Below are 14,373 nucleotides of genomic sequence, written 5' to 3' on the forward strand. Positions count from 1 at the left end.
AAAGTGTGAACCTCGGTGAAGACAACTGTGAGGCCTATTCCTGGAGAGACAAAGCAGCGCTGGGCGGCGCAGGGAGCGAATGTACAGAATGCACACTATGTACACTATGCCCCTGACCACTGCGGAAACTTACAGGCTTTTGATCAACTTATGAACGCAAGAGGGTTTTATAAATACCCCATATGTTGTACAGTTATAGAAGGGGTTTCATAGGTTCTGAATCAGTTTGTGTCAAAGTAAATTATTTGTGAGTTGTATTAAAAGTGCTGTGCTTCAATTTTACTGATGGAAAATGTGGCAAAACATACTGTATTTCCTGTACTATTAGTCGCACCAGCCAAAAAATGCATAATAGAGAAGAAAAAACATATATAAGTCGCACTGGAGTATAAGTCGCATTTTTTGGGGAAATGTATTTGATCAAATCCAAGACCAAGAACAGACATTTCATCTGTAAATGTAGTTTAAAATAACAACAGATGAGAGAACATGGTGAATAGGTGTACGTATGCTAACGCTAACACCTTCAGCTACATGACGTATGCTAACGCTAACACCTTCAGCTACATGAGGCACAGACAGAACTGTGGTAAGTGTCTGGTATGTTAACGTAACATATGAACAGTTATTCAGAGAACTATAGCATAAAGAACATGCTAACAAGTTTACCAAAGCATCAGTTTTACCCCAAATCACTAAATCCATTGAATTCTTCTTCCTCTGTGTCACTTCTAAACAACTCCACAAACTCCAGAGGAAGAGGAAGTGCAGATTCTTCTTCTGTGTCGCTCAGAACCTAGAGCGCCCTTTTGTGGTTGTCTGTGTGAAAATAATCAACATGTGAAATTCGATTGCCAGTGTGAAAATAACAAATAATATCACATATAAGTCGCTCTGGAGTATAAGTCTAAACTATGAAATAAGGTTATAGTCCGGAAAATAGGGTTAGTTCAATAATTAGTTCATTTTAAACAGTTTGCAGTGGTTCAAAGTTGTTCCTCACTTTGGAAATGCATTCCGAGCATTAGAGTTAATCACCGCGATGAGTTTATAATCGTATTTCACAAATCTTAGTTTTGAACTTGCGTTACTTCCTGGTTCGCGAATGATTAAAACACTTTATAATTATTTGACGGCAGCTCCCAGACCCTAAGAGCTCTAAAATGTATCTGTCCTGGAGCAAGGCAAGTTTCATTTCATTGCTAAATGTGGCACAACCCTTTAAGTTTTTAATAGATCCATGTATTGCATATTGAACTTTGGCTCATAGTTTTGGGCACTTGAGTCACTCTTAGTTTGCAAAAAAGAGAGATGTTTTTTTCTTTTAGGTCATCTATTTATTGCTTGACTGTCCCTCGAGTACTGACTGAGGGGTAGTAACTCTTTTTTCTTTTACAAACAAAAACTGTCTGTGCGTCTGAATGTAATTTCTTAAATGTCTCTTGTTCAAATGTATACATTTGTATAATTGTGTGCTGCAAGTATCCCACTTTGGCCCTAGTAAAAGAGGTTTTGATATCAAAGGGTTTTTACCGGATTAAAATAAAGTTGAATGAATAAATAAATACAGGCCGCAAATCAAAAAAACTAAAAAATGTATTTAAGCTAATACTTAAATAATTGATATTGATATTGATATTTCTATTGATATAGTGACTGCATTTGCAAAGTCTGATCACATTTTTTCTCCACACTATTTCACAGTAAAATTACAATCACTGTAGCAGCAATAGTAGTAAGTAGTAGTAGAGTATCCGTGGTAGTTATACTGTAGTCATTATGAATACACCACTGGTAAACCACCACTAAACTAATCTCAGCTAAAACGACCGAACACCAAGACAGTTTGAGAACCATACACCGGTAGTTATTATATCGCTTTCAATTATCTCTCGCTACCTAAACTCGTCATAATCCACAGTCCGTCTCCCCCGGACACCGTCGGACTCGCACCGGACCCGGTCTTACTCATCATTCTCACAGCGCAGTAATCACACGACGCCGCTTTATGACAGTCTGCGTAGAGCTCTCCTCCGGGGACCACCGCGTCACCACGTCAGCACTTCTGACTGACAGACTCGAGCCTGCCAGAGCCTCAATTGGACACTGGAGATGGCCACTCAGACAGCTGCCGTTTTTCCACAGAATATTCTATTTTACTGTTTGTGTGGCATAATGAGAAAAAGATGCCATCGGAGTTCACTGCATAATTGTTAAGACTCTACCAGTTTGGAGAAGCAGACGAGGGCGTTGACCTGTTTAGTTCTGGGTTTGACAGATATCTGCGTTATTATGCCATGCTAATGATGCTTTAGGCCACCGTGAAATATTTGGTTATTAGACGGTAAGGCAGGGTTGTGCTTGGTCCCCCCTTTTATTCACTTGTACTTGGAACCATTGGCCCAATATACCTGTATTTTTCGGACTATAAGTCGCAACGTTTTTCATACTTTTGGCCGGGGTGTAACTTATATTTATACTTAGATACTTTTACTTATACTCTGGAGCGACTTATAAGTGATGTTATTTGTTATTTTCACACTTGCAACCACATTTCATACTCCAGTGCGACTTATATATGTTTTTTTCTTCTCTATTATGCATTTTTTGGCTGGTGCGACTTATACTCCAGTGCGACTTATACTCCGGTGCGACTTAAATGCGATATTATTTGTTATTTTCACACTTGCATTTTCATACTCAAGTGTGACTTATATATGTTTTTTTCTTCTCTATTATGCAATTTTTGGCTGGTGCGACTTGTACTCCGGTGCGACTTAGAGTCCGGGAAATACGCTATTAGACAATCGGAAACAATTTATGGTGTCTCAAAATTTGAAAAAAATAAAATAAAAGTCAGAGTTGTTTCCAGCTGCTTTTGGGGCTCCAGGACTAGGAACTGTTTTGATTGGGGGTCCCTGTTTGCTGTGAATTCCTCCTTTTTAAAGAATACGTATTATTTCTTATTTGTTTAGTTGACGGCCTTTGAACAGGCTCTTGAGTACATTTTCATTTAATGTATCATATGTTACTTTGAATCTGTGAGGGCATTTTCTCATCTGGATTTGTACTCCATCTACTGGCAGCAAATCAACAAAAGCTAGCCAGACATGCTAATTAAAGCAAGCAGTTGTAATGGATGCGATGTGGCGGCAGAAATGAGCAAGTTTGCTGATATTTTATGGACTTACAGACAGCACAGAGGACCAATGGTGTCACAAATCTGGAACATTTTAAACTGAGTGCGTTTTGTGAGGCTCAGCGCGAGAGGATTTCAAATACACAATCAAATGAGCGTGAATGAAGCAAAATTCTACTCCAGGTACGTTTTTGATGAAGGAACAATATTAAAATATGGTTGAACGCTCAAAAAAGTCAATTTTGCATAATAATAATAATAATAATATTTTTGGGGAGTATGTGATATATTTGTCATTGAAAAAAAGACGAATACGTTGTAAATATGAATGACACAATTAATCAGAACGTTATACATGGAAATGACAGGTTTTGCTTTGGAACTTAACTGCTTTCTACTGTAACAAGCCATCCAAAGTCTTTGCGTATAAAATGTCGTAAAGTGAATAAGTATACACACACTAGACAAACACATTTATAAGCTCTCCAAATGTAAGCATCAGTAAACAGATATTATAGACCCAGTATGTACAAACTGGAGAGCACTAAACTTCATCATTGCTCCAGGCGCTGGTGCAGATCTGCTGCTGATTTTGTGCAGCGGGTAATTTCACAGATAGGAGGATTGCACCACATCCCGTCTCTGGTATCTCTTCACATTTATTTACATGAAATATGACACTTAAGCACAAACTGTCCAAGCAAAGTGTGCTTGTCCCGGCTTTGGCACATCATCTCAACACACCGCCATAAAGAGGATTAAATCAAAACAAATCATACAAATTACTAGGAAAAAGTAAAGCATTAACGTATGAAGGGACATTTATTTCTGCCCTAGTCATTTAGATATAGTCACTGGTATTATTTATATTATTTATACTACTCATGCTGCTGCTGCTACTACTACTACTACAGCTACAACTACTAAGTACTAACGCCACTACAGCTACAAGTACTACAACTCCCGAGCCGGACCGGGCCTTTCTGTGCAGTTTTTATGTTTCTCCTCGTGTTTCCGGTGTTTACTACTAGTACTACTACTACTGCTACTACTACTACTACTACTACTACTAATGCTTCAACTACTTTCACTAATAGTACTACTACTGCTAGCACTTTGATTCCAGCTCCCTCAGGACAATACTGCTGCTGTGTCCTTGTGCATGACACTTAACCCTCCTCGTCCCCCTGTGTCTGTGTAAACTGTCACTACTGCAGCAACAACAACAACTACTACTACTACTACTAGCTCAACTACTACTGCGACAACTACTACAACCGATGCCTTGCTACGACTACCAAGTACTAACGCTACTACTGCTACAAGTACTACAACTCCCAAGGACCGGGCCTTTCTGTGCAGAATTTTTATGTTTCTCCCCACGTCTAGATGGGTTTCCAGTGTTTACTACTACTACTACTTCTAATGCTTCAACTACTTTCACTAATAGCACTACTACTGCTAGCACTTTGATTCAGCTCTCTCAGGACAATACTGCTGCTGTGTCCTTGTGCAAGACACTTAACCCTCCTCGCCCCCAGTTCTCTGCGTAAACTGCCATTACTACTACTAGCTCAACTACTACTGCGACTATTACAACCAATGCTTTGCTACGACTACTAAGTACTAACGCCACTATTGCTACAAGTACTACAACTCCCAAGCTGAACCGGGCCTTTCTGTGCAGAGTTTTAATGTTCCTCCCCACGTCTAGATGAGCTCCAGTGTTTACTACTACTACTACTACTACTACTACCAGTACTACTACTACTAATGCTTCAACTACTTTCACTAATAGTACTACTACTGCTAGCACTTTGATTCCAGCTCTCTCAGGACAATACTGCTGCTGCGTCCCTGTGCAAGACACTTAACCCTCCTCGCCCCCAGTGTCTGCATAAACTGCCACTACAATAACAACTACAACTACTACTATCGCAAATACGACTGCTACTACTACTTCCTTCAAAGTTACTGAAGTCACTTCTGCAGTGGAAGCCAATAGACAGACGCAGAAGCAGGCGTCATTATAGACTTCCGTTCGTTTCTATGCCGCCGCCGTGTCATCCTGCCCCTCCATAACGCTTCAGCGCCGGCCCATCCATCTTCATCACCACCAGGCATAAATCTTATTAAAGCCTCGTCTCCTCATCGCGTGTACTTTCCTCTTCACAAATAAATCCTTCATCGCACCCGGGGGAACAGATGTGTGAATACAGCCAGGCAGATTTCAAACGACACCGAAATGAGATTCCGCATTGATCGCGTATTCGCAACTACACCTTAATACGGTGGCCCATTAGCGACAAATGAAGGTGGGGCGGCGGTGCCTTGGTCCTCCGGGGGGGTTGACAGAAGCCACCTCATTTGCACAGACTGATTTGGTTATGAGCGGGTATATAATGACTGCGAATGAGCGTACTTTTTACAGACCTGACGCCTGTTCATTACCGAGGGGTGGTTGGAGCTGACAGGTGATGTATGGGCCCTGTATTGTGGACTGAGCCGGAGGTGGATACTTCCTGGCAAAATGTACAGGCAAGAAGGAGGAGGACCTGTCAAAAAGTACGACAGGCTCAGGCTACTTACTGGAGACGTATTATAGTCCCCAAAGCTATTGAACCGAAGCGGGAAAAATGTAGTCCTCTTTTTGGACGTAATAGAAAGAAAGGAAGGATGGATTTATGGAGTGTCTACGAACAGGGTTGAAGTCTTGACCTGGTTTAATCTTGGGTTGAAAAGGGAGAAATTATATTGTAAATGTTTGCCATTAACGGACAAATGTTGTGCATACATTTTATTGCTATTAGCCTCTATAACCTTCGCTTTGGCATCTCAAATTAATGTATGCATTAGGAATCATATTGACTTTCCACTAACCAGGCTTTCCCCAGGCGTTAGCACTCCATCTACTGGCAGCAGAGGGAAATAAGATGGGAAAATAAACAAAAGCTAGCCTCCTCCGACATGCTAATGTGCTCACATGGGATCAGTATTACATGAATTCCTGGAGCCTTGTCCCGTTGATATTCTCAACACAAGAATATTGGAGAGAAATTAACAAGGCATCGCAGACTGTATTTTGGCCTTAAAAAAACCTGCCATGGACACAATGTATGGATACCTTTGGAACATACTGTACTTCTGGAAGCCGGGAAAAAGGTCATCACAAAAGAAATGGTTGGCACATGTGCGTGCATTAAAAAAAAAAGTTTATGCCTTTTTTCATTTTTCTTATTTTATTTTTTCCCTAAATTGGTATTTTCAATTCTTCAAAATGTGTTTTTACTGCTTTGCATTCATTTTATTTTATATATATATATATATATATATATATATATATATATATATATATATATATATATATATATATTTATTTATTTATTTATTTATTTATTTATTTTAATTCATGTATTTATTTATTAGGCCCGAGCGCCACAAGCTGGCAAGAGGCCTATTAATCTCGTAAGGCCGTGCGAAGCACGGCTGCGAAAGTGCGCACGTAGTGCGCACGAAATCGAGCGCAAAGCGCTCGCCCACTTCCAAACACTCACTAACGCACTCCTTCACTTATGCACGCCCCGTGCATACTAATTAGTAGTGGGAAAATGGAACATTACCGTTGTAAACGGGCGAAGCCCGTGCAAAAGTGCGCACTAAACGAGCACTTTACATTGAGATGACGACCGCGAAGCGGTCGTCATCCCCATATAAAGCACTCATTTGCGCCAAGTAGCTCACGAATACGTTCCCCATATCTTGCATGTTCCGTGCATATAAGCATGTAATGCAAAAATTGAACATTATTACTGTATAGAGGGCCAAAAACACAAAGTGGGCGGAGCCCACTTTGTGTTGAGAGGCACAATGTATGAATGTAGAGAGGCACAATCGTGCCTCTCTACATTCTGGCTATTTCCCTTTTCTAAAATAACAAAAATTGGCGCGTCAGCGCCCCCAAATATACCAAAAATGCATTGAGATAGGAAATGACCCAAAAAAAATCTGATCGTAGAATCATGAAATTTGGCGCAGAGATAGATGGTGACAAGAGAAGTAAAAAATATTATTGCGGCAACACCGTCCACCCAACCAAATGTCGGCCATATTGGTTCAAAAATGGAAATAAAATGAAATAAATGTATTTGGCGCCACAGCGCCCCCTACAGATTTTATATGGAGGTTAAATGTTTAGTTTTCCGAAATTTGACACAAAACTCAATTTTGGCATTCCCATCAAAAAAGTCAATGAGACCCATGTCAATTGTTATGGCGTTGCTGTAGTGATGACCAAAACCTCCCATGTTATTCCAATGGGGAAATCGCCAGAACATGCTTACACTTTATACTTTCACCAACTCCTCCCAGGGCGTTAGCCCTATCAACATGAAATTTGGTGAGACTCATCTTCAGGGGTGGACCATCAAAATGTATTCACATTTTTATTCAAAGAGTCACGGTGTCTGTGCGGCAAAGCCACACATTTTGCCAAGAATTCAAAATAAAATTGCTTTTTGATGGTAAAACAAAGGGGAGAAGATGTGACAGCGTCACAGATTCAGCAGTAGGCGTACTTAAAGGACAATTGGGGCGCGTTAGCGCCCCCTCCTCTTGCGGCGTGGCGGCGGCGCGGCGAGGGCCGATCATTGCCGCTTGCGGCTATATTTTGTATTATTATTATTATTTTTTATTTAAATGTATTTTATTCATTTCATTCATTTCATTCATTTCATTCATTTCATTCATTTCATTCATTTCATTCATTTCATTTGTCTGTTTGTTTTTGTATTGGTTAAATGTTAAAAATCGGGAAAAAGACGGAAAAAAACAAAAGCACAGACAATGTAATCTGATCAAACAACAACACATCTAATCTCACTCTATTTCAACTACACACAATCATTTGACTAAAACATTTAAATGGCACATGTTCCATAACATATTCAAATACACCGTCGACGTTTCATTTTTTACACAACTATTACACTTTATATCCTCTCAACGTGTAATGTGACTTGGCGTTCCCTCTTAACCCGCCGTCTCCTTTTGCACAGAACAGATTGCATGAAGATGGTTGCTTGGCTCATAACACATTATTCCCCAAAGCGCGTTCTATTCTTTACCAAAGAACACGCTCCTCTTTTTAGACCCAGATACCGCAGATCGGGCGGATACACGTTTTCAGACAGAATTAGCGTCGGGCCAAAAGGGACCGGCGCCACCTAACCCGTCGAAATCGTCCATAATTCAGCACCTGCAGACGTGAATATTCGCACCACTCTTTCCATTTGTGCGTTTGTCCGTATCTCCGGCCCTAATGGAGTCGCAGGAAGCTGGTACAAAGGATTTTTTTTTCATTTTTTTCACAACAAAAAACAGAAAATGTCAAAAGGATATTGGCTGCGTTAACCAGAGCTCCAGGTGACACAACGCGTCTGATTAGCAATGCAAATGAAAAGGGGGGGAAATGTTATAAGGTGCAATATATGGCCATTAGGTGTTACAATATGGTAATCTGATGAGTATATTCTCCTCCAGGTAGTTTTTTTAAATGTCAAAGTCATAATTAGTGGTAATAGAATATAGATTTAAAATAACCTCTACTACCAAACACATTTGTTAGTTTCCCCGTAGCCTCTACACGAGATTGCAGAATATTCCAGTTCTATATGTGGATGTGTTAAAGGTGTAATCTTTGCATTAGGTATAACTTTAGCATGTTTTAATGGGCGGCTCACAACTCCATCTACAGGCAGAAAAATGTAACGCAAGCATATTCAAAATCCAGCTTTATTTGTACAGCACGTTTTACCAACACAAAGTCTCCAAAGTACAAAATAAGAAACAAAAATGAATAAATATGTACAGACCAAAAAAAACAAATTAAAAACAATGTCAAATATGCAAAATAGTAATAGACGGTCAGAGGATATTAGTTCATCCCCTACTTAAGATAAGATAAGATAAGCCTTGTTGATGTATTGTAATAACATATTAAAGGTATTTAAAAATATGATTTATGAGCTAATGCTATTTGAAGCACATTAAATAATGCACAGATTCTGGTATTTCCAAAGAATATAATCAAAAAAACCAATCATATCTGAATATAAGGTATGAGAAACACAAACAAAGAGTACATTTATAGTAAATCTATTTTAGTGCAGTATTATTATTCCATCTTTCTTGAGCAAATAACCTCAACAGTGAATAAGATGGTATTAAAAAGTAAAAAAAAAAACCTCTGTGACACATTTTTAAAACTGTTTTTGGAAATTAACTCTTCAAATGTTCAAATGTATTATTATTGTAATCACTAGGCCTGTAACAGGTAACAGTGGTACTAATGGTCAAAGTTAGTGATGGACAGATCGATACCAAATATCGACATACCGATACCAACAGAGGTATCATTAATGGCCAATACCAGATTTTTTTTTTATTTTTTTTTAAGTATTTTATTATTATACTAGGCATTATTGGACAGGACAGCTCAGCGTGAAAGGGGGATGAGAGAGAAGGGAGGACGTGCAATAAATTGACCCCCCCAAAAAGCAGTTTTTTAATACATTTTAATTCCATTTTGGTGATACAATGTCTTTATTTGATGTTTTCTGCACACATATATTTATTTTTCACATGTGATAAAATTGTTAATTCGTCGAGGAGTTACAACCCAATTCAACACAAAACTCATCGATATCGGTATTGGATCGATATTGCAATATTCACCATAGAATTACCAGGCATCGGATCGAAACAAAAGTCAGCGGTATCGGCGTCACTGGTGAAAGTAGAAATAGCTGGCTCTAAATGGCTCTAAAATGCCACCATCAAGTCGCCCCAGTGAATCCTGTTTACACTTCCCCTCTCGCAACCTGTAAATCATCTCGTTTGTCACCCGCGTGTCACAATCTGCTAATCTCCGCCCCCCCCGGCGTCGCACAGGTATCTACACTCAGATCTATAGCGTGAAACCTGCAGACTTATCCCTAGTTTAAAGTGGAACAACGTGATGAATAGATAATGACGGCACCGGGGGGGAGCGCCGTATCCGGGTTAACGCCGCTCTATAAAGATCTACCATTTGTTACGACACCGCGGATCAACGGGGAGGTTCGAACGGAGGGGTTTTTTTTGTTCTTTTTTTATTGCTGACGTAGCGCATACGGGTATACCGATTGTAGCTCTTGACAACAACCGAGGCCGCATGATAAAGCACCGTAGAGCGAGCTATCTGGGTCTCACCTGCTCTGGACCGCCACCGCTACTCCTGCTGCTGCTGCTGCGAGGAGTAGCTGTAATAAGGAGATCGTCTGTCAATGTTTCCGGGACGATTCCCGGTGATTGATTCGGAGTCGCGCGCAAAGACAAACTCAGCAAAGGGAGCTAAAGTGACAATAATGAACTTGCAGGAGAGGAGACGGGAAGGGGGGAGGAGACGCTGACAGTGGCCCCGGGAGGAGGTGGCGAAGTGGGGGTGGACAAGGACGTGTGTGTGTGTGTGTGTGTGTGTTTGTGTGTGTGTGTGTGTGTTTGTGTGTGTGTGGGCGACCACCGGAAAACTGTGGGGACTATTTCTGCACTAAGCGCTACAAGGAGCACAGGGGGGTTTAGGGAAGACCGTCCCTTGAGAGAGCGAGAGACAAGCCGGATTTAAACTGTGGGGTAAAGGATCGCTCAGAGATACATAAATCATAACGTGGCATTTGGCGGTTACGTATGAGCATACGTATATGCATTTTTTGGTTGGTGCGACTTATAGTACGGAAAATACGGTACATCGATTTTTACTCAACATTTACGAAAAACAGCAAAGTGTAAATTGTGTGATTATATTCAGTCAAATTTTGTATCTTAATTTGTTTACCCAATTGTTTTTATTCATACCTGATTGTTATTATTATTTATATTTTGCTATTATATTCTTGTTTCATGTTGCACCTTTTCACCAAAGTTCCTTTTTTGTGAATATTGTTTCTATTTAACTGACAATGGCTTCATCTGATTCTGATGGTATACTAGAGGTATACTATGATTCTGGTGATCCTAGGAGTATTTTGTTTCACTGTACAGATAAAAAGTAATCTCAAAACAAACTTGTCTTAGCCTTGGATGAAGTTACATAATGTTCTCCTCGTTCACTGTTGAGTCATCGCCAAACAGAGCTGCACGATGAAGACAGAGGCCGATATGAAACTTTTAATTAAAGACAAAGAAGACAACTTCATCCAAGACTGATTATGAAGAACCTAAGCACATTTCTATATTTCAGTCGTAACAGAAACGAAGAAAAGAAAAAAGTGATTGAAGGATGTTGTCAAAGCTACTTCAGAATGGACCTGTACATACACTACTTCAGAATGGACCTGTACATACACTACTTCAGAATGGACTTGTACTTACACTACTTCAGTATGGACTTGTACTTACACTACTTCAGAATGGACTTGTACTTACACTACTTCAGAATGGACTTGTACTTACACTACTTCAGTATGGACTTGTACTTACACTACTTCAGTATGGACTTGTACTTACACTACTTCAGAATGGACTTGTACTTACACTACTTCAGAATGGACTTGTACTTACACTACTTCAGTATGGACTTGTACTTACACTACTTCAGAATGGACTTGTACTTACACTACTTCAGAATGGACTTGTACTTACACTACTTCAGAATGGACTTGTACTTACACTACTTCAGTATGGACTTGTACTTACACTACTTCAGTATGGACTTGTACTTACACTACTTCAGAATGGACTTGTACTTACACTACTTCATTATGGACTTGTACTTACACTACTTCAGTATGGACTTGTACTTACACTACTTCAGAATGGACTTGTACTTACACTACTTCAGTATGGACTTGTACTTACACTACTTCAGAATGGACTTGTACTTACACTACTTCAGAATGGACTTGTACTTACACTACTTCAGAATGGACTTGTACTTACACTACTTCAGAATGGACTTGTACTTACACTACTTCAGAATGGACTTGTACTTACACTACTTCAGAATGGACTTGTACTTACACTACTTCAGAATGGACTTGTACTTACACTACTTCAGAATGGACTTGTACTTACACTACTTCAGAATGGACTTGCACTTACACTACTTCATTATGGACTTGTATTTACACTACTTCAGAATGGACTTGTACTTACACTACTTCAGTATGCACTTGTACTTAAACTACTTCAGTATGGACTTGTACATACACTACTACTCTTCCTGAAGATGTGAGACAGGCTTCAACTCTGCCAATGTTCAAATCTAAGCTAAAAACAGTTTTGTTTAGCTGCGCATATGACTGAAAGGATTTTTTCTTTGCACTCTTCTCTTTTGTTTGTGATTTTATTAGTTTAGAAAATCAGTTGGATTGATAATCTTTAATTTAGTTAATTTTATTGTATTTCTGTAATTTCTTTGTGATTTGAATGCATTTTTCCTGCTGTGTGAAGCACTTTGAATTGCCTTGTGTATGAAATGTGCTCTACAAATAAACTTGCCTTGCCTTGCCTTACTTCAGAATGGACTTGTACTTACACTACTTCAGTATGGTTTTGTACTTACACTACTTCATTATGGACTTGTACTTACACTACTTCATTATGGACTTGTACTTACACTACTTCATTATGGACTTGTACTTACACTACTTCATTATGGACTTGTACTTACACTACTTCATTATGGACTTGTACATACACTACTTCAGTATGCACTTGTACTTACACTACTTCAGAATGGACTTGTACTTACACTACTTCAGAATGGACTTGTACTTACACTACTTCAGAATGGACTTGTACTTACACTACTTCAGAATGGACTTGTACTTACACTACTTCAGAATGGACTTGTACTTACACTACTTCAGTATGGACTTGTACTTTAGTTTAGTCCCATTTGTGCGGTGAATTTCTAAGTGTGAACGTAAACTTTTATTCAAGTACTACCTAAAGTTGTAAATATACATCCACATAAGACCATCCATATAATATAAATAAATATATATATATATATATATATATATATATATATATATATATATATATATATATATATATATATATATATATATATATATATATATATATTATAAACCCCATGAATACCACAGCAAATTATTGCGGAAAATATCCGTTTATTTGCCTCTGGATACAGCGATTTGATAAGAACGTGTGTAAAAAACCTAATATTTGAGACTTTGACACACTTTGACAGACGTCCTTCCTGGTTTGCACTTCTAAATTAACCCATTTTATAAGTGAAATTTGCAAAGTACGAAACATGAAGCCATAATGTGACCAAACTCAGACATGAATGTTGCTAGCTCAGGCAGTAGCAACATTTATATTACCATATTTTCTGGACTATAAGTCGCACCTGAGTATAAGTTGCACCTGCCAAAATATCCATTATAGAGAAGAAAAAAACATATATAAGTCGCACTGGAGTATAAGTCTCATCAGCCAAAAAATGCATAATAGAGACGAAAAAAACATATATAAGTCGCACCGGAGTATAAGTCTCACCAGCCAAAAAATGCATAATAGAGAAGAAAAAAACACATATAAGTCGCACTGGAGTATGAAATGCGGTGGCAAGTGTGAAAATAACAAATAATATCACATATAAGTCGCTCTGGAGTATAAGTATATAAGTATAAATATAAGTTTAAGTTGGCAAAACTATGAAAAAAGGTGTGACTTATAGTCCAGAAAATACGGTACACATTTCGGTTTGATTTTGGCATTCGTTTTTATGTCTTACCTGGAATCGTATTGCTCATTTGTCTCACCGTGCACTTGTACTTGCCTTGTACGTGCTGTAACTACCTCGCAAACTATTCAGCGGTGCAACTTTTTGAGAAATGCCACGCTATTCCTCACGGTGCTTTACGGCCCGATTGGGAGTCCGGGGAGAGTTTTAGTGCGGTGCCCCTGAAATGATTATATCCCTTCTCAAAACATAACCCACAAGCCCGAGGGTGCGTAGTTTTTCTCCGCCCTGTGACCGGCGCGATCCCCTGTCACGACTCCGGCCACTGCAGCTTAATCACGGAAACGTCTAACTCGCGACGGCCTGCGCCCCACGTTCGATGCAGAGGCCGGTGCTTCTCGGCGCCGGAGACACGAAATCACAGGCATCAGCAGCGGGCCATTTGTTCTACGTGACATCGGGGCAAACGAGAACGGGGGGGGAA

This window comes from Eucyclogobius newberryi, unplaced genomic scaffold (genome assembly GCF_026437365.1).
Source record: "Eucyclogobius newberryi isolate DKJ021-1_F unplaced genomic scaffold, fEucNew1.0.hap1 SCAF_12, whole genome shotgun sequence".
NCBI lineage: Eukaryota > Metazoa > Chordata > Actinopteri > Gobiiformes > Gobiidae > Eucyclogobius > Eucyclogobius newberryi.